This window comes from Cricetulus griseus (assembly GCF_003668045.3).
Source record: "Cricetulus griseus strain 17A/GY chromosome 1 unlocalized genomic scaffold, alternate assembly CriGri-PICRH-1.0 chr1_1, whole genome shotgun sequence".
Classification (NCBI taxonomy): domain Eukaryota; kingdom Metazoa; phylum Chordata; class Mammalia; order Rodentia; family Cricetidae; genus Cricetulus; species Cricetulus griseus.
In genome coordinates, this window is record NW_023276807.1 from 185941157 (window position 1) to 185959643 (window position 18487).

Here is an 18487-nt window from a genome sequence, read left to right on the forward strand (position 1 = left end):
TATTTTTCCTTCCTGGTAGTTTATGTAGAGGATGTAATTGACAAAGTAGTGTGTGGAAAGATATTTTCCTTGACACTGTCCCAAAGACAAACAGCCAAATGTTGGTGGCCCTCAGGGTACTTTCTACCCTGGCAACTCTTTTTGAATCACTCCATGTGCTCTGAAATTTTCAACTGTCACCCCATGATGTCCACAGCTCTGTTCCAAGCTTAGCCTTCCCCCTGTGTCTACAACTACTGCTTAACCTTGTTTGGATATTCAAGAGTGAACTTTCTCTTCTCCTGCTTAGCCTTGCTTGACTACTCAGGAGTGAAGTGTCTTTCTCTCCTCCTCCTCTGTCCTTCCTTAGCCAAGTACATGGCATGTCCACTGCTATGATTTGAATACCTTTGTCTCCATCTAATTTTCATGTTGGATTTGATTCCCAGCAAGGCAGTACTTGGATTTTGCCATTTTGGATGGAGTTAGCTGCCTTTTGAGCTTGATGACCTTCTATCTTCTGCCAATTGAAAGCATAGCATTCCTCCCTTCAAAGGACACTGCATTTGAGGTTCCATCTTGGAAGCAGAGACTGGACCATCAGCATACAGACAGCCCACTGGTGTCTTTGTCTTGAACAAAGTTCTGCTCTTTAAAAATTACCCCAGTCTCCAGTATTCTCCAGCCACATTACAAGCAGAACAAGACAACTGCCTCTCTAGGCACTCAAGCCAAACCTTCAGGCATTATTACTGTTTCCTTCACATCCTCATCTCCCCATCCACCTTCAAATATTTCTAAAAATCCATTTTTCTCTCCAACATTGAAAACCTGCTGTCACTGTAGTCTAAGGCATCAGCACTACTCCTGCATGCTCACTGTAGTCCCCCGGCACCACTGTAGTCTAAGCCATCAGCACCAGTGCCTAGATATTCAATGTAGTCCCCCTGCACCACTGTAGTCTAAGCCATCAGCACCTATCCCTGAGTGCTCACTGTTGTCCTCCTGTACCACTGTAGTCTAAGCCATCAGCACCATTCCCTGGAAGCTCACTATAGTCCTCCCAAATGGTTTCTTTTAACACAGTCTTACTGACCTTCCAATCCTTTCTCTACCCTACAGAGTCTTTGGTTTCCAAAACCAAAATCCAACCTCATCATCCCTCTGTGTTCAGGCCTTCAGGTGCTTTCTGTTCTCTACAGGATCTGTTCAGATCAACATTCCTGAAAGAGGCTTAGGAGCCTCAGGCCTGCCCTTCCAGCAGCCCCAATCCTTGTCACCCTTGACTTTTCTATCTTCAGGTGTACCACCTGCTTCTTCTTTCCTGTCCTTGCTACACCAGCTTGAATTGAACCCTGGGTGAATTGCTGAGGAATACACTCTATGGGTGTATTTCATCCAGAAACATGTGAAGCCTGACATTATGGTTCATACTTGTAATCCAAGTGCTTGACATGAGGATGAGGCAGGAGAATCTCCAGTCACAGGCAAACCTAAGCTACTTAACAAGACTGCATCAGAGGAGGAGAAATAGAAAAGGGAAGGAAGGAGAGAGAGATGGAAGAAGGCAGGAAGGGCCAGTGGAAGGGAGGAAGGAGAGCATGCTTAAATGATACTTTTTGAAATGCCCAGACACTATTTTATACCACATTGTCTGTGAGAAAGTAAGTTCTGACAGCTGAGTTTTGAAATCTTGCCATTTAGTCAGTGCCAGACTACCAGGACTAGTCCTTTCCACCACTCCCTAAGTACTTCCTCCTTCTGTCACTTCTTACTCACTCTCTGTCACCAACTGCACTGTTTCCAATGGCTCTGAACAAACACAGACACTTTACTTCCTGGAGATACAAGAATAAAGAGATATATGGCCAAGGCAAGAAGAGCTGGGCAGACAATTCATAACAGAGCTGGAAACAACCAAGAGCAAAATGAAGACCAAGTTTCCAGACAGTCCCCAAAGACATGCCCAGAGGAGAGCCGTTATGCCAGAGCAATCACCGGGCATGGACACTCACAAGGAACTGGGAATCACTAAGTAGAGTGGCTTGGGTAGCTCTGTGGTCAGCATGGAATTGGACCCTGCTTCAGTTCAGAAGAGCGATGTATTCTCTTTGCATAGTAAATCACCAAGTCAGGTGTATGATAATTTCTCAACAAACACCATCTACTCATGTTATTAACACTGGACATGGGCGAGCACAGAAAACAACACAGGTATAAACCTGCAAAACTATGGCTTGAGAACAGAAATGGCTCCATGAGAGAAGGCTGAAGATATCTGCTGATGGCCTTGGGACCTACACGCTGCATGTCCTAATCCCTTTAACTCAGAGCAGCCTCAGTGGCATCTGCTGATGTTTGCTAGAAATGCAGATGCTGGGTGTCCCAGACTTCCTAGTCAGAACCTGCATCATAGCCATCTGCATATTAAAGATGATTCATCTGCATATTAAAAGTTCAGGGTGGCACTTCTCTGAGTCCCTGTGGTGTCCTTGAACAAACAAATTCCAGCTGTAGCCAGTTGGAATTTTAAGGTAGGATTGCTTTACTGTATTCAAAGAGACTCACATCCAGGACTAGTCAGTGGTCTCTAGAATCTGGGAAGTCAGAAGGGGAAAATTTACAGGATTCATCAGACAAGGAACTTCTGACAGAAGTCAAGTCAAACTTTCTAATAGAGAGTGGACTTAGAATGGTTCTGAAGAAAAGGAGACTCTGTGGTGAGAGAGTGGCCAAAAGGGTCAGAGACTAAAGAGACCTGGGAGGGGAGAAGTCTTCAAAGCTGTTCCACACATGTTGCCATGCAGACTATGAGCCTGACCATACTCCATTAGTCTACCAAACCACTCTGCAGCTCCTGCAACCATAAGTGAAGACATACAGCCGATGGGGGTGCAGAAAGGGCAAGGAAGTGTTCTAGACTCTCCAGGAAGGTCTGTACCACTTTGCACATATGACATTGGATATAATACTCCTTTTTAGCAAGATGTAATATCTTCATTTTTATGGAAGGACAAAGTCGACTGTATAAATGAAAGAATGCAGAAAGAGAAATCCTGTGAGACTAAATATTTCAGTTTATGAAATTAATGTGTGCTAAGCATGGTATGGCATACTCAGAAGTCTAGATGAAGAGAATTTAGAGATGCTCTCAGCTCTCCTCTTCCTAGTGTGTGTGTGTGTGTGTGTGTGTGTGTGTGTGTGTGTGTGTGTGTGTGCATTTATGCATGCACATGTGTGCATGCACATGCAGGTATGTATAGTCATGTTATGTGTATGCATGACCTGAGATCCACCTCAGCTGTTATTTCTCAGGAGACTGGCTGGCCAGCAAGCCTTAGGGATCTAATTGGTTTGTGTCTACCTCTAGCTGGGAGTGTAGGTACATGCTGCCTGCCATTCTTGGCTTCTTATGTTGGTGGAGTGAATCCAAACTCAGGACTCATGCTTGCATGATAAGCGTCGAACCAACTAAACCAACTATCTCCCCAACCCAAAATATCAAGAGTTTTGGTATCTGATTGTTAAAAACATCCATTACACAAATCAAAACTACTCTGAGATTCCATCTTACACCAATCAGAATGGCTAAGATAAAAAACAGCAATGACAGCTTATGCTGGAGAGGGTGTGGAGAAAGGGAACACTCTTCCATTGCTGGTAGGAGTGCAAACTTGTACAACCACTGTGGAAATCAGTATGGTGATTTCTCAGAAAATTAGGGATCAACCTACCTCAAGACCCTGCAATACTACTGTTGGGCATATACCCAAAGTAGGCACATTCACACCACAAGGACATTTGTTCAACTGTGTTCATAGAAACATTATTTGCAATAGCCAGATCTTGGAAACAGCCTAGATGTCCCTCAACTGAAGAATGGATAAAGAAAATGTGGTATATTTACACAATGGAGTACTACTCAACAGTAAGAAACAATGGCATCCTGAAATTCACAGGCAAATGGACAGAACTAAAAAAAAAATCCTAAGTGAGGTAACCCAAAACCAGAAAGACAAATATAGTATGTACTCACTCGTAAGTGGATACCAGATATAATGCAAAAGGTACCCAGCCTACAATCCATAACCCTAAAGAAGCTTGAACCCTCTTCCAAAAACAGATGGAAGCAGATGCAGAAATCTACAACTAACCAATGGTCCAAGTTCCTGTAGTATAATCAAGGTGAGGGATGAGCAATAATATGAACAAAGGGGTCAAGACCATGATGGGGAAACCCACAGAATCAGCTGACCCGAGCTAGTGAGAGATCACTGACTCAGGTCTGACAAATGGAGAACCTTCATAAGACCGAACTAGATTCCCTTAATATAGCTAACAATGGTGTGACTGGGACAATATATGAGGCCACTGGCAGTGGGTCCAAGATCTAACACTAATGCACAAATTGACTTAGTGAAGCCCATTCTATATAGAGAGAAACCTTGCTCAGCCTAGACACAGGAGTGTGGGGGTGGAGAGGTGCCTTGGTCCTGCCTCAACTAGATGATGGGACAGACCTAGTAGACTTCTTAGGGGAGGCCTTACCCTCTCCATGGAGCAGATGGGAGGAGGGGGGGTGCCGGGGAGGAAGAAGGGAGAACTGGGATTGGAATGTAAAAAATAAATTAATTTTAAAAAGTAAAAACATCCATAACCCGAAAAATGGTAAAGAAACCTCTGATTAAATTAAGTTGTAGTAGCACTGCAAGTGGTCATTCAGGTCTACTATTCTGACTCCTGCCAACCAAAATTCACATCAATGAACATGAAGGTGTAAGAGGTTATGTTTTTAAGCAATAACCAAAACACTCATTTCTGAAGAACAGAAATGTCATTGTTTCCTGGGAAAGCACACTCTAAATGCTGTAATATGATTGTTGTTCCCACTCTGCAGATGTGGAAACTGAGTTTTGGGAAATTTAAAACATTGTTTCAATTTGCATATAAACCAAGCAGCAAGTAATTCAGAGAAGGAAGAGCCTGATCTAGTTCATGTCTTCTCTTCTGAGTCCTTCCATTTCTGCTTTGAAAACGAACACCATAATATGAGGCCCTAGCAGAGGCCTGCAGTAAATAATGCCCCCAGAATCACTAATGCAGGACTGGGCATCATCCTAATTCCCCCAGGCTCCTCTGCCATAGATTCTCACTTTCCCTGATTCAGATTTACAGGAGAAAAAAAGAGCCACACCCAGCAGTACCTGTGTCCTTTGTCAATGGCTGCATCCAGATATCTCTGCAAACGGGTCTGGGCCTTCAACTTAGAAAAACTTCCAGCAGTACACAGGTACAATGGACTACAGCTCTCTCTCCTGAAGCAGCAGCCTCAGCCCAGCCGAGGCTGCCTTTGTTTACTGTTTGTCACTAAGCACTCACTGCCCAGTGAGTAAGTCAACAAGGCCCCTCCGCCTTCCTGCCACTCTGCCAGTAACCGGCAGAGCCACCCAGCAGTCTTCTCAAGGCCAGTGGGCCCAGAGCTCAACCGGATTAGGAGCCACTGAAGGCTGTAGGAGCCGGCTCAGGAAGGCTTTTACGTGACGTTGCTCTATCATCTGCTCCAATAAAAGAAAGATCCCTGCAAGGAGGAGGGGGGGGCACACATCAAGTGCCACAGCCTGATTTCATCAGTTCTACAGTTCTCCCTGTCCATGAACAGTCAGGCTTCTGACCTGCACCCTAGGTAACCCAGAAGCATAGATGATCCTACCCAGGCCCAAGGACTTGGAGCTGCTGGTGGGAATGCAAGAGGAACACCCTGACCCAGCCTCTGGTGCCTGAATTCAGGAAGGACTAGGTTGAGATAAAAGGAGCAAGAGACAGATAAAACCTCTCTAGAGGTGGCTGTGAAAGAACAAATCTTTTAAGCCCTTTCAGAACTGGCAGTGTCAAACTGAGAACTATTTTTGAAAGGAAAAATACAAGGTTTTTCTTGATCAAAAGAATTTAATACATTTTGATGCAGCTGATGGGATCAGCCAATGAATGGATTCTCATCTGAAGTAGTAAGATGATAGACCAAGGTCTCTCTCTTTAAGAAATGCCAAGTGCACATGTTGTTTGCAAACCCAACAACTCAGAAGTAACTCCATAGGTACATTGATAAAAACACAGGCAGGCATATGAAAAAGGTTGCACACTGTAGTCTAGATGCTTTATTTTGTTTTTAATAGCATATAAAATTATTGTAGTACACCTTTGTAATACAAAAACCCTAGTGACTGGAAAGCTGAGTGGGTATGGAAGAATGGACTGTTTAACCATTAAAGACTATTTCACCCCACTAGAGATACTAGAAGTCACTGACTGAGCCTCTCATCAAGTGTCTGACTCTACTTTAGTGAGATGTCTTTCTCACCCTCTGTCTCTCTCAACTCAGTAGGAAATTGGGAGAAAACAAGACCAACTCCCCCCAAAGCTGAATACTTAGCACATGAATTAGTGGCTTTTCTCAAATGTTATGACAGCAACTTCTTTCAGGAACTTTGTTTTCTTTTGACTCATAGTTCCAGAAGTGTTTCACAATGATTCCATGGTTGTGTGAACATGTGGTAAAGCTGCTTAGGAGGTAGACAATGGCAAAGGAAGCAGGCCAGGCTTAAAGGCCTGTCCCCAGTGACCACCTCCACCAGTCAGGCTCCACCTTCTAAAAGTTCCATGGCATTTCTAAATAGTGCCACTAGCTGTTCACCACATGTTCAGACATATAAACCTATTGGTAATATTTCACATGCAAGCTGTAACAGCACATACATCCTCTTCCTGGAGCTGTGATAGTAAGAACATTTGGGGATTCAAGAGTTGTTCTAGGATAGAAAGCAAAAAGTCTGCTGAAGACTTCAGGAAGCAATTGGAATTAAGGGTATCTTTCACAGGAGACTATTCCTTGGAAGTCTTCAACATCTGGACTACAAAGATGGTTCAGTCAGTAAGCTGCTTGCCACACAAGCATGAGGATGGGAATTTGGAATCTCAGTACCTATGTGGGCGAAAAAAGCAGGACGTGTCATCACATGCCTGCCGTTTCAGCTCTGGAGAGGTGGAGATGGAGGATTCCTGGAGCTCTCTGGTCAGCTGGCCTAGAGGAATCTATGAGCTTTAGAGTCACCAAAAGACTCTGTCTCAGAAATTAAGGTGGAGATTAATTGAAGAAGACATCCAACATTGACCTCTGGCCTCCGCGTGTATAGCACTCACAAGAGACACACCATACCTGCATGTAAACATGTGCACACAAAATCACATATACATGCATATACTATGCACTTGCACACACACACACACAAACACACACACACACACAACTTCATCCAAACTTGTGCACACAAAATCACATATACATACATATACTATGCATTCACACATATATATACCTTCATGCAAACATGCGCACACAAAATCACATATACTACACACACATATATACCTTCATGCAAATATATACACACAAAATCATATACACATACATTTATCTTGCCCATGCATGCACACACACACATACATGTATATGCAGAACCAACAACTTCTCTCTCATGTAGGAACTAGGGCCTCTAGTATTTCCCACCCGCCATTGGGAAAGAATCCAGGCAAGCCAGAAAGTACTCTTTTCCCACCTACTTTTATATACAAGGGGGATTAAAAGAACAGCAATGTGAGGACAATCAGTAGCTGGTGGCGATTTTTATGTCGTTGTGACAGCCAGACATGTGTATGGATGTTTCCAGAAAGGGGTCACTAAGGGAGGGAGCCCTATCTTGGATGGGTGGCACCATCCTATAGACTGAGGCTCTGAGTGGAATGAGAGGAAAAAAGGAGAACAGCCAATAGCACAATCATCTCATCTTTCTGTTTTCTGGCCACCATGAGGTGGCTACCACATACTTCACCTCCCTCACCTTCGGCCTCACCTTGGACTTAAAATGTCAGGGCCCAGGCCATTAACTAAAACCTCAAAAACAGTAAGATTCTCCCTCCTTTGCTTTCCTCAGGCTTTGTCATGAGTCAGAAGGTCTGACTAACCCAGTTGATAGTTTTCTCTACTTCCCAGAGTTGATTTGACTTTTTTCCTATTTACATATACACACAAAAATATGCACACATATGCACATTGTACATATCTGTACATATTATATATATTGGATATTGTATATATAACACAGTGTATGTGTACACATAAGCATGCATAAGCACTTTGAAGTGCTTCCATGCTTGGACAGGATATATGCTGTGTCTCATACATTAGCTATCATAGCTATTATAGATGGTGATCACATATGTATACCTCCTGGTACAAATACCTGGAGCTGCATATTCTTTACTGGCTGCTGCAAATCTATGCCCTATCCTCTCATCTGCAGTACTAATACAAGACTACACCTGCAGGCTCTGAGGTCCTACTTGTGGCTTAGTCCCCAACTATGACTCAGGAGCAAGGTTAGGAGGTTAGGACTCTAAGACCTCCTGTTCTCTCCCTACCTAGCACCAAGCAAGGGACACCAGTATGCTACTACAGACCACATCTCCTGCCATGGGTTTTTCCTACCCTCACAGGTGCTAAGAATCGCACCTCTCTGTTACGATAAATCTTTCTGCCAAAAGCAGCTGAGCCCCACCACTACATGTGAGCTTTACGCCAGCCGCCCGCCCGAGTTAGGCCCAAATGAATACACAGAAACTTGTATTAGGTTCAATGCTGCTTGGCCAATGACTAGGACTTCTCATCTGCTAGCTCAGTCTTAATTATCATAAATCTATATATGTTATAAGACTTATCTTATCGGATGCCTTATTAGTGTCCCTCCTTGCCGATGGGTCACATCCTGCCGCTGGAGGAGGAAGGGGAAAAAGGGACCCTTCCTGTTTCTCCTTCGCTTAAATATGAGTCTCCTTGCTATGTCATTTCCTGTCTGGATCATCACTTCTCTACTACATTTCCCAGAATCCTCTTTGACTCCTAGTCCCACCTAACTTGCCGTTTCCTTGGCCAAACAGTATTTTATTTAACAGTCAATAAGATAAACATACACAGTACATTCCCCATCATCTCCTCTTTTCTGTCTAAATAAAAGGATAAATTATCTTTTATAATAACTGAAGAAAACTATAACCATAACTATCTGTCTTCAACTCTATCAAAGACCTGCCTGACAGCAATCCCTGGACACCCTGGAAAGAAAATGGGCCACACCTCCTTGACTGCACTGGATACAACTTGCTCCATTTCAACTGACACTCCCACCAGAGCTTAGGGTACTGACTTCAATCAAGTTGAGGATTTCAAGGGAGATCTTCAATCAAGCAAATCCCATCTAACATGGACTGGATACAATCCATTCAAGACTTTCACTATACTAACATTTTCTTCCTACAGGACCTCACATGACTATCCTCATCCCATTTCAGCAGGAAGTAACTTAGAGGATGTTATGCCCCCTTTCCCCATTGTTGTCACTTAGGATAGTGTATATACCTAGTTAGGGATAGCTTCCTATTGTTTATGGTTGGGATTGGAAGGAGGTATTCAGGCTTGGACACCTCTTTCAGATGACTTTAGGGTTTAGTTAAAATAGATAGTTAGGATGTGACATAAGCAGATTGTTGTATCTTCTTATATTTTACCTTTATGATTGTTAATTTTGGATACTTAACACTGTTAAGTTTTAATCCTCTTTTAGACTAAAAGGGGAATTGTAGGGGAAGCTGTAGCCACACCTACTTAGGGGCTGGCTACAGGTGTACCTGACCACACTTGCCAGGGCGTGGTCAGGGTGACGTAGAGTGAGACTTTCAGGGGACTGCGTTTCTCTTTCGGTTTCACTTTTGTACTTGCTGGACAGACTGCTGCCACGCTGGCTGGCTAGGTTGCTCTGTAAGTAAGGCTTTTCCCTATTAAATACCCTTATATTTCCACTTGGCTCCATATTGGTAATTTCCCACTATGTCTCCCCTTCTGCCTTCAGAGCCAGCTGGTACATCTCTTGGCTGTTACCAGTCCCAAAGTGCTGCTTTGCCATATGATGGTCTCCTTGAATCTTGTTCACATCTGTGGAAAAAGCTCCTTACTAAGTTCTCCTATAAAAGGCCAGCCAAGAGAGGTTCTTTCCTCTGAGAATATTTGCTGATACAAATATATAACAATACACCCTGTCAAAAGTCTTTTTTAACTTAGAATTTTTGTTGCTTATTTGGGAGTTTCACATAATGCACCCCTATCACATTCACTTCCCAGTCCTCCTAGGTTCACCCTCAACCCTTATGACATCCCCCAGAAAAAAAGAAGAAAAGGGAAAAAATACCAAGTCCAAATTGTGTTGTCTGTATACTCACTGAAACATGGTCAAACGCCCAGTAGCCAGCCCATTAGAGAAAGCTGAGTCCTTTCTACCAGTCACCAGCTGCAAAGAGCTACACTTCAGCATCTGTATCACAATTTTCTCTTGAATGGCTTCTGGTCTAGAATGTTTCTTTTTGAGGCTACAGTGGTGGGGTTGGTGGGAGGTTGTCACAGAAGCCTTCTGTCTCTCATTCTTGACTACGAATCTGTAGTCATCAATACCACTGCAAAAGAAGCTTCCTTGCCCTGCATAGTCAGCATTAACAAATCATGGACTTCCACATGGTTTCTGGCAGCAGCCTGGACCACAGACATCCACATGGCCTCCGGCATCTGAATGGACCATGGATCTCAGCATGGTCTCTGGCAGCAGAGGACCATGGATGTCAACATAGTCCTCGGCCAAGCATAGACCACAGACACCATCATGGTTCTTGACAGCAGCACAGGATATGGACGTCAAAATGGCCCCCTGCAGTACAGACCATGGACATCCACATGGCCCTCAGTGGTAACACAGGCCACAGACATCAACACGGCCCAGGCTACAGCATGACCATGGGCACCAACATGGCCCTTGGCAAAAGCATGGGCCACAGACAACAACATGACCTCCAGTGGCCTCCCACAACAGGGACATCCATATGGATCTCGGGCATCAACATGGCCTGGGATGGCAGCACAGACCACAGACACCAGCACAACCCCCAGCTGTAACACAGAACAAAGATACCAACATAGACCCCATGGGCAGCACAGACCCAGGGGGTCTTTCAAGGAAGTCCAATCAAGAAAATGAACCAAGCCCAGGTGGTGGTGGTGCTATATATATATATTATATATATATATATATATATATATATATATCTTATAAAGAGAAAAACATTTTTCTTCATCAAAGCCACTGTCTCCATCATTGCTCCCACTACTACTGCAGCTGCCACAGCCAACATCAATGTAAGTTCACACTCTGGATTTGATTGACTTTTCAGTGTCTTGCAGTGTCACAGATTCCCCAGGGGGGGAAAAATGTGTCTTAGGGCAGCTGAGAATGCTTGTAGGTCTAACTCCAGGGGTATACATGCTGCTGCCTGGCTTGTGTACTTCACTTATAAGTAAACAGACTTCATTTACAAAGCTTTAGTCCAAAGATGATTCTATAAGAATTTTAAGCTGCTAGCATAAGATAAGTAAACTAAGCAAGCACCGTTTGTTAGGTACTTTTCGACAGTCATGACCTAAAGGAAGAAGAATTTGCTTTGGAGATTTTAGTCTCTAATCCATGACTATTGATTTGGAGCCCATGATGAGGCAATATGTATGTATGTATGTATGTATGTATGTATGTATGTATGTATGTATCTATTGGTTTTTCGAGAAAGGGTTTCTATGTGTAGCTTTGGAGCCTATCCTGGCACTCGCTCTGGAGACCAGGCTGGCCTCAAACTCACAGAAATCTGCCTGCCTCTGCCTCCTGAGTTCTGGGATTAAAGCCGTATGCCACCAACGCCCGGCGGTGAGGCATTATGTTATGACAACAGGAATACGTAGCAGTGGCTACTCACTTCAAGGTAAACAGGAAATATATAGCCAGGAATAAGTGGCACAATCAAGACACCCCCACAAGAACCCATTCCCAGTAATCTATTTACTCCAGCTGGAATCCACCTCTTAATGTTTCAAAAGCCTTCTAAAACAGCACCACCAGCTGGGACCAAGCATTCCACACATGATCCTACAGGACATGTAGACCCCTTATCAGAGCCCAACACTGTGCAAGCCAAATGTCCATGAAACCAGACCTGCCTAAGGGGACAGCTCATGAGAAAAGGGTCATGAGATTAGTCATTCAGACATGGGCATTTTTGAAAGTGTGAATCATACTAGTAATCACACTGAAGCAACCTGGGACACCTGACCCATATGCCTGCTTGGACACAAAGTCTCATGTGATTCTCTCTCTCCCAGTGTAAATCTTTACTTCTGCTATCCACAAACATTCCAGAAAATTCCTCAGGGTGTTCCACATCAGAAACTCAAACTATGATAACTCATCCATTTCTTTTCTGTCAATTTCCCTCTTGCATGCTCTTCTCTGCATTTGCAACCATTCTCGGTCTTTTAAAAGGGGGATTCATTAATTTTATTTCATATGTATTGTAGTTTTGCCTGCATGCATGTGTACTCTTGTGTGTCTGATGCCCAAGAAGGCTGGAAGAGCGCAGAGGAATTGCTGGAACTGGAGACACGATCTATTTTGAGTGTGGCATGTGGGTGCTAGGAATCAAACTTGCATCTTTTGCAAGAGCAGTTAGTGCTCTTAACTGCTGAACTATCTCTCCAGTCCCTATTCTCAGTCTTTTTTTTTTTTATTAGCATACTGTGGTTTGAATAGCAATGGCCCCTATAGGCCCATGTGTGTGAATGACTGGCCCATAGGAAGTGGCACTGTTAGGAGGAGTGGAACTATTAGGAGGTGTGGCCTTGTTGGAGGAAGTATGTCCTTGTATAGGCAGGCTTTGTGGTCTTATAAGCTCAAGTCTGGCCAATGTGACACAGTCTCTCCTTCTGCTGCCCATGGATCAAGGTGTAGAACTCTCAGCTCCTTATCCAGCCCCATGCCTACCTGCACAGTGCCATATTCCACCATGATGATCATAGACTAAACCTCTGAAACTGTAAGCCAGCACCAATTAAATGTTTTTCTTTATAAGAGTTTCTGTGGCCATTGTGTCTCTTCACAATAGTAGAAACCCTAGCTAAGACATACACAATATATACTGATCTATTTTTCTCAGTTCCTCTACAACTCCCCTCCCCTCTGGGTCCACTCCTTTTCTGACTCTAATTTGAAAATAACGGGCTCTGAGAGACAAAAAAAAAATAAAATAAAATAAAATAAAATAGATAAAACAAAAATCATCACATCAAGACTAGACAAGACAGAGGGGTGTCTGAGCAGGGTAACCCACAACAAGTTGTATAGGTGTTGTTCTTAGCAATGAGGCCCCCACTGTCAGTTTGTGGAAAACAAGCCATTGTCTTAGGAACACCCTGGGTTGTTTGGGGATTTCCATGAGATCCCCTTGGCCAGCAAATCAATTGAACACAACCAGTTCTGGTACTGGAAGCCTCCTTTGGTGACAAGAGATGGAAGGTTGGAATTCTGTCCCCCATTATTGGAAGATCTCATTAAGATCACCTTCATATATTTAGTTTCCACTGCATTAAGTTTCCATGTCATCCCTCAAATGCCCCTCAATTCCAGCTGTCTCTCCCCACATTTCTATAAATTTGTTAGGTCCATCTGGTTTATAATGTCTGTTAACATCAGTATTTCTCTGTTTAGTTTTTCTCTGGGGGACCTGTCCATTGTTGAGAAGAGAGTATTGAAGTCTCCTAGTATTAATGTTTGAGTGACAATATGTGATTTAAGCTATAGCAATTTTTCTTTTACAAACTTGGGTGACCTTGTATTTGGGGCATAGATGTTAAGAGTTCAAATGTCATCTTGGTGGATTTTTCTTTTGAGAGGTATGTAGTGTCCTTCCCTATCTCTTTTGATTATTTTTTATTTTGAAGTCTATTTTATGTTAGATATCAAAATGGCTATACCAGCTTGCTTCTTAGGTCCATTTGTTTGGAATATCTTTTTCCAACACTTTACCTTGAGATAATGTCTTCTTTGATATTAAGATGCATTTCTTGGATGCAGCAGAAGGATGGATCCCATCTTCATATCCATTCTGTTAGTTTGTGTCTTCTTTTGTTTTGTTTTCTTGGAAATTGAGACCATTGATGCTGAGCAATATCAATAACAAATGATTGTTAATTCCTGTTATTTTTTATTGTTGGTGGTGATTGTTATAGTGTATGTGTATGAATGTTCATGTGTGTGAGTGGTCATGTGTGTGAGTGATCATGTGGTGTGTGTGTGTGTGTGTGTGTGTGTGTGTGTGTGTGTGTTTCCCTTCCTTTGATTTTGCTGGTCTGAGATTATTTATTCCCTGTGATTTCATGAGTATAGTTAATTTTCTTAGGTTAGAGTTTTCCTTGTAGCACCTTGTCTTTATCATGGAAGATCTTACTTTCTCCATCTATAGGAATTGAAACTTTTACTGGGTATATTAGTCTGGGCTGGCATCTGTGGTCTCCTAGAGTCTATAACTCATCTGTACAGGCCCTTCCAGGTTTTAGAGTCTCCACTGAGAAGGCAGGTGTAGTTCTAACAGGTCTTGCCTTTATATGGTACTTGCTTGATTCCCCTTACAGCTTTTAATATTCTTCCTTTGTTCTATATGTTTGATATTTTATTGTGTATTGTGAGAACTTTCATTTCTGGTCCAATCTGTTTGGTGTTCTGTATGTCTCTTGTACCTGTATGGCATCTGACCTCACCACAGAAGATCTGCTACAGAGCTGGGGATGAGACTGGGGATCTATAAACAGAAGTGGGGGGGGAGATCTACAGATAGCCTACATACTTTCTTGGCAGGAGTGGTCTGTGGGTTAGCAGGGATTGCCTGCTGGAGTTGGGGGCTGGGATAAAGCAATAAAAGGGAAGATGTGGGCAGAGGAGGAAGGAAAGCTGCAGCCGGTGTTCTGTTGCCATGCTAGGGATGAGACTGGGGCATTGGATGTGGGGGGGAGGAGGGACCAGTGAAGGTCTTCAGTTAGCTCCTTTTACCCTGGCATTCTCAGCTGGCTTGCTCACAGGGAATATCTACTGGTGATGGAGGCTGGGAAACTGGCATGAGTTGGGAGAAGGCAAGTTGAAGGGGAAGATTGTTGTGATCTGTTGAGGATGGGGTCAGAGAGGGAAGGAAGATTTCATCAGGTTTCCTCTACAGAGCTGGATGAGACTGGGGGGGGTGGATCTGGAGGAGCAGAACGGGAGGTGTGGATCTGCTGTCATCAAACTTGTTGCTCTGGTGGGAGTGACCCTTGGCATTATGGGGGGGGGGGCTGCTGGGGTTTGGGGCTGGGACAAAGCAAAGAGTTGGAGGAGGGAGGTTAGAAGGGGGAAATCTGTGGGATCCACAGGAGATGGGAACAGGGGGAGCAGGGAAAGCTATGCAAGATAGGGATGAGACTGGGGCTTGGATCTGGAGAAACAGAGGGAGAAGAGATCTGCCTACCTGGTTTATCTGGCAGGTAGGGCCTCCATTCTCAGCCTTAAAGGACAAAATGACTTGCCTCCATGTGGACTTTGCCCCAATCTCTTTGTTCTCTACCATTGTTCTTCCTGTCCAGTCTTGTCTTCAGCATCCTCATTATCTTACTTTGTTAAGTTAAGTACTTCAACTGCTTTAATTTCCATCTTTCTACCTGACATGCCTAGAAAAGTCTTACTTCCTGGAACCATCACTGGAAGATCTGTCTCTGTTTCTCCACATAGGTTGACAGGACTGCCAAGAAATGTTCCCAGGTCTGTCGTTATGAACCCCTGGCTCTCAGTCTTGTCTGAATACACTCAAGAATAAGAATCTTTGAATTTACCTTGGCTCTCTTAAATGTCTTTCCTTGGGTCTATAAACTGTAGGGCTGGTTGAGGTTGGGAAACAATCTAGTATATGACTAATTTCCTTACGGAAATTTTATTCTGTGCAATTAGTGGTATATTCCCCCACTTGTGTTGGTAGCCATACCTTAGAGACAGCCTCTCAATCTTTGATTTTCTTCTTCTCTCTTGTCTAATTTTCCTCTTGGTACTTCAAATCTCCAAAATATTGAGTAAGATTCTGTTCTAATACCCCACCCTCCTATGGGATCAGAGTGTGCCAAACATCTGCATCTGATACTTGTTTGTGTTTATAACTGCTGTGGCAGGATCAAAGATATGGGCGAGAGGGAGAGGCAATGTAAATATCCATTTAGTTCTTAAACTCTTGAAAAAGAAAATCCCAGTAAATGGAAATTTCCCCTGTAATCTCATAGTGGGAAATGGAAAAAGCTGAAGCCAAAGGAGGGAACTTATTCAAAGAAAGACATCTCACACAGTGCTGCCAACTTCTCAAGAATGTTACTGGAGTAGTCAGGGTCAAGTCTGGGCCTTGGCAGCCCTAACTAGCTAGGTCCATCATTCATCCTCAACAGACCAATTAGTGTCAAGTAATTTCAAAAGCATAAAAGGGAAATGTACACAATATGGCCACTTTATGAAAAGACAAAAAGAGGCCCCATAATTTTCCCCCAGGATTTCCACAAGTCCATCCTATGGTCTTGACAAGAGGTTCCGGATTATATAGAGTACAAGAAGTATGCATAATTACACAGGCCTGGTCAGGTGTAGGCCTGCTCAGCATGGCCGAATCATTGTCTTAGCTCCAATTTCTCCTTCGAGGTGGTCTGACAGGTTATAGATCCAGATAAGATCTGGCCTACCCATGGCACAGCCTAAATAGTATCCTGTATTGAAATTTCCTCTGCCAAACAGTCTTTTATCTTTACATTCTACTTTGCTCAAATTCTCTGGATACCTGCAGAATGCAACTAGGTTCTGTGTCAGACTATCACAAAATGTCTTCTAGTCCAGTTCCCAATAGGACTCTTGTTCCCCATATAAAATATCATGGGCTGGGCCTCTGCCTTCTGCTGTTCTCTCAGCATTCTTGCTTTTTGAGCTCCCACTAGAACAGCCCATGAATACTGAATAATGTTTAACATATTCAAGAGCTTTTTTAGTTCAAAAATTCAACCTTTCCTACATTCCTCTTGCAAATCAGTTCCCAAAGCTTAGGAACCACATGGTCATATTTATCACTACAGGGCCCACTTCTTTTTTCCAAATTTTCTTTAGTAGTTACTTGATGGGGCAAATCCTTTTGTGTATGTTTATCTTGTTGGTTAATGAATAAAGCACTGTTTAGCCAATGAGGCAGAAAGAGAGGTGGGACTAGAGTCAAGGAGTATTCTTGGAAATGTAGTAAAAAGGTGTCTTGTGATACAGGCAGGAAGCGACATAGCAGGCAGACTCATATTTAAGCAAGGACAAGCAGGAAGTTGTCCCTTTTCCCTTCTCTCTTCCTCCTGGTCTCTGCTCTGGAGTCACCATGTGATCTGCCGGGGAAGAGAGGGTGCTAGCGGAAGGCGTCCTCAATAAGATAAGTCTTATAAAATGTATAGATTTATGATAATTAAGACTGAGCTAGCAAATGAAAAATCCTAGCCATTGGCCAAGCAGCATTTATACCTAATATAAGTCTCTGTATTTACTTGGGACCTTAATATGGCAGCAGGTAGAACTCAGGTGGCCTGGCAGAAAGCGCCCATATGGAAGCAGGGCTTAGAGTAAAGACTTATTGTTATAGTTACTTATTTTGTTGCTGTGACTTATTTTATCCTGGCAAAGACAATTGATGGGAGGAAGGGTTTGTTTGGACTTGAAGTTCCAGGTACAGCCTATGGTGGAGAAGTTATGGTGGCAGGGACTTGAGGAAGCTGGTCACATTGCAATCAAGAAGCAGCAAGAGATGAATATCTGCACTCAGCTAATAAATTCATTTCTAGTGAGTCCAGTACCAAATCCATGGAATGGAATGGTGCTGCCTAAACTGGTGGTGTTTCTTTTCCCTTCCTTCCTTCCTTCCTTCCTTCCTTCCTTCCTTCCTTCCTCCCTCCCTCTCTCTCTCCCTCCTTTCTTTCTTTCTTTCTTTCCTTCTTTCCCTCCCTCCCTCCCTCCCTCCCTTCTTTCTTTCTTTCCTTCTTTCTTTCTTTTTTGTGGGAGGGCATGTTTTGAGTCAGGATTTCTCTGTGTAACAGTCCTGGCTGTCCTGGAACTGGCTTTGTAGGCCAGGCTGGCCTCGAACTCAGAGATCTGCCTGCCTCTGCCTCCCAAGTGCTGGGATTAAAGTCATGTGCCACCACCTCCAGCTGATGACATTTCTTCTATTCTGAACTAACTTAATTGGACAGTGCCTTGCAGATTTACCCAGAGTCCAGTCTCCATGATGATTCCAAATTCTGTCAAGTTGGAAATCGATATTAACGCTCACAGGATGTCACTGAACCTCTTTATTTGTTCTTCTTCTCCATTTACTGCAAGAAATACATTTCCTTTTTTTTTTTCTTTCACCATTACCATTGTTTACTGGGCTATTGAGAGTGTGGGACAGCCTTAACTTTTAGGGCTGCAAGGGCTTAGGCTTCAATCCTAATGACTATTAACATTTAGAG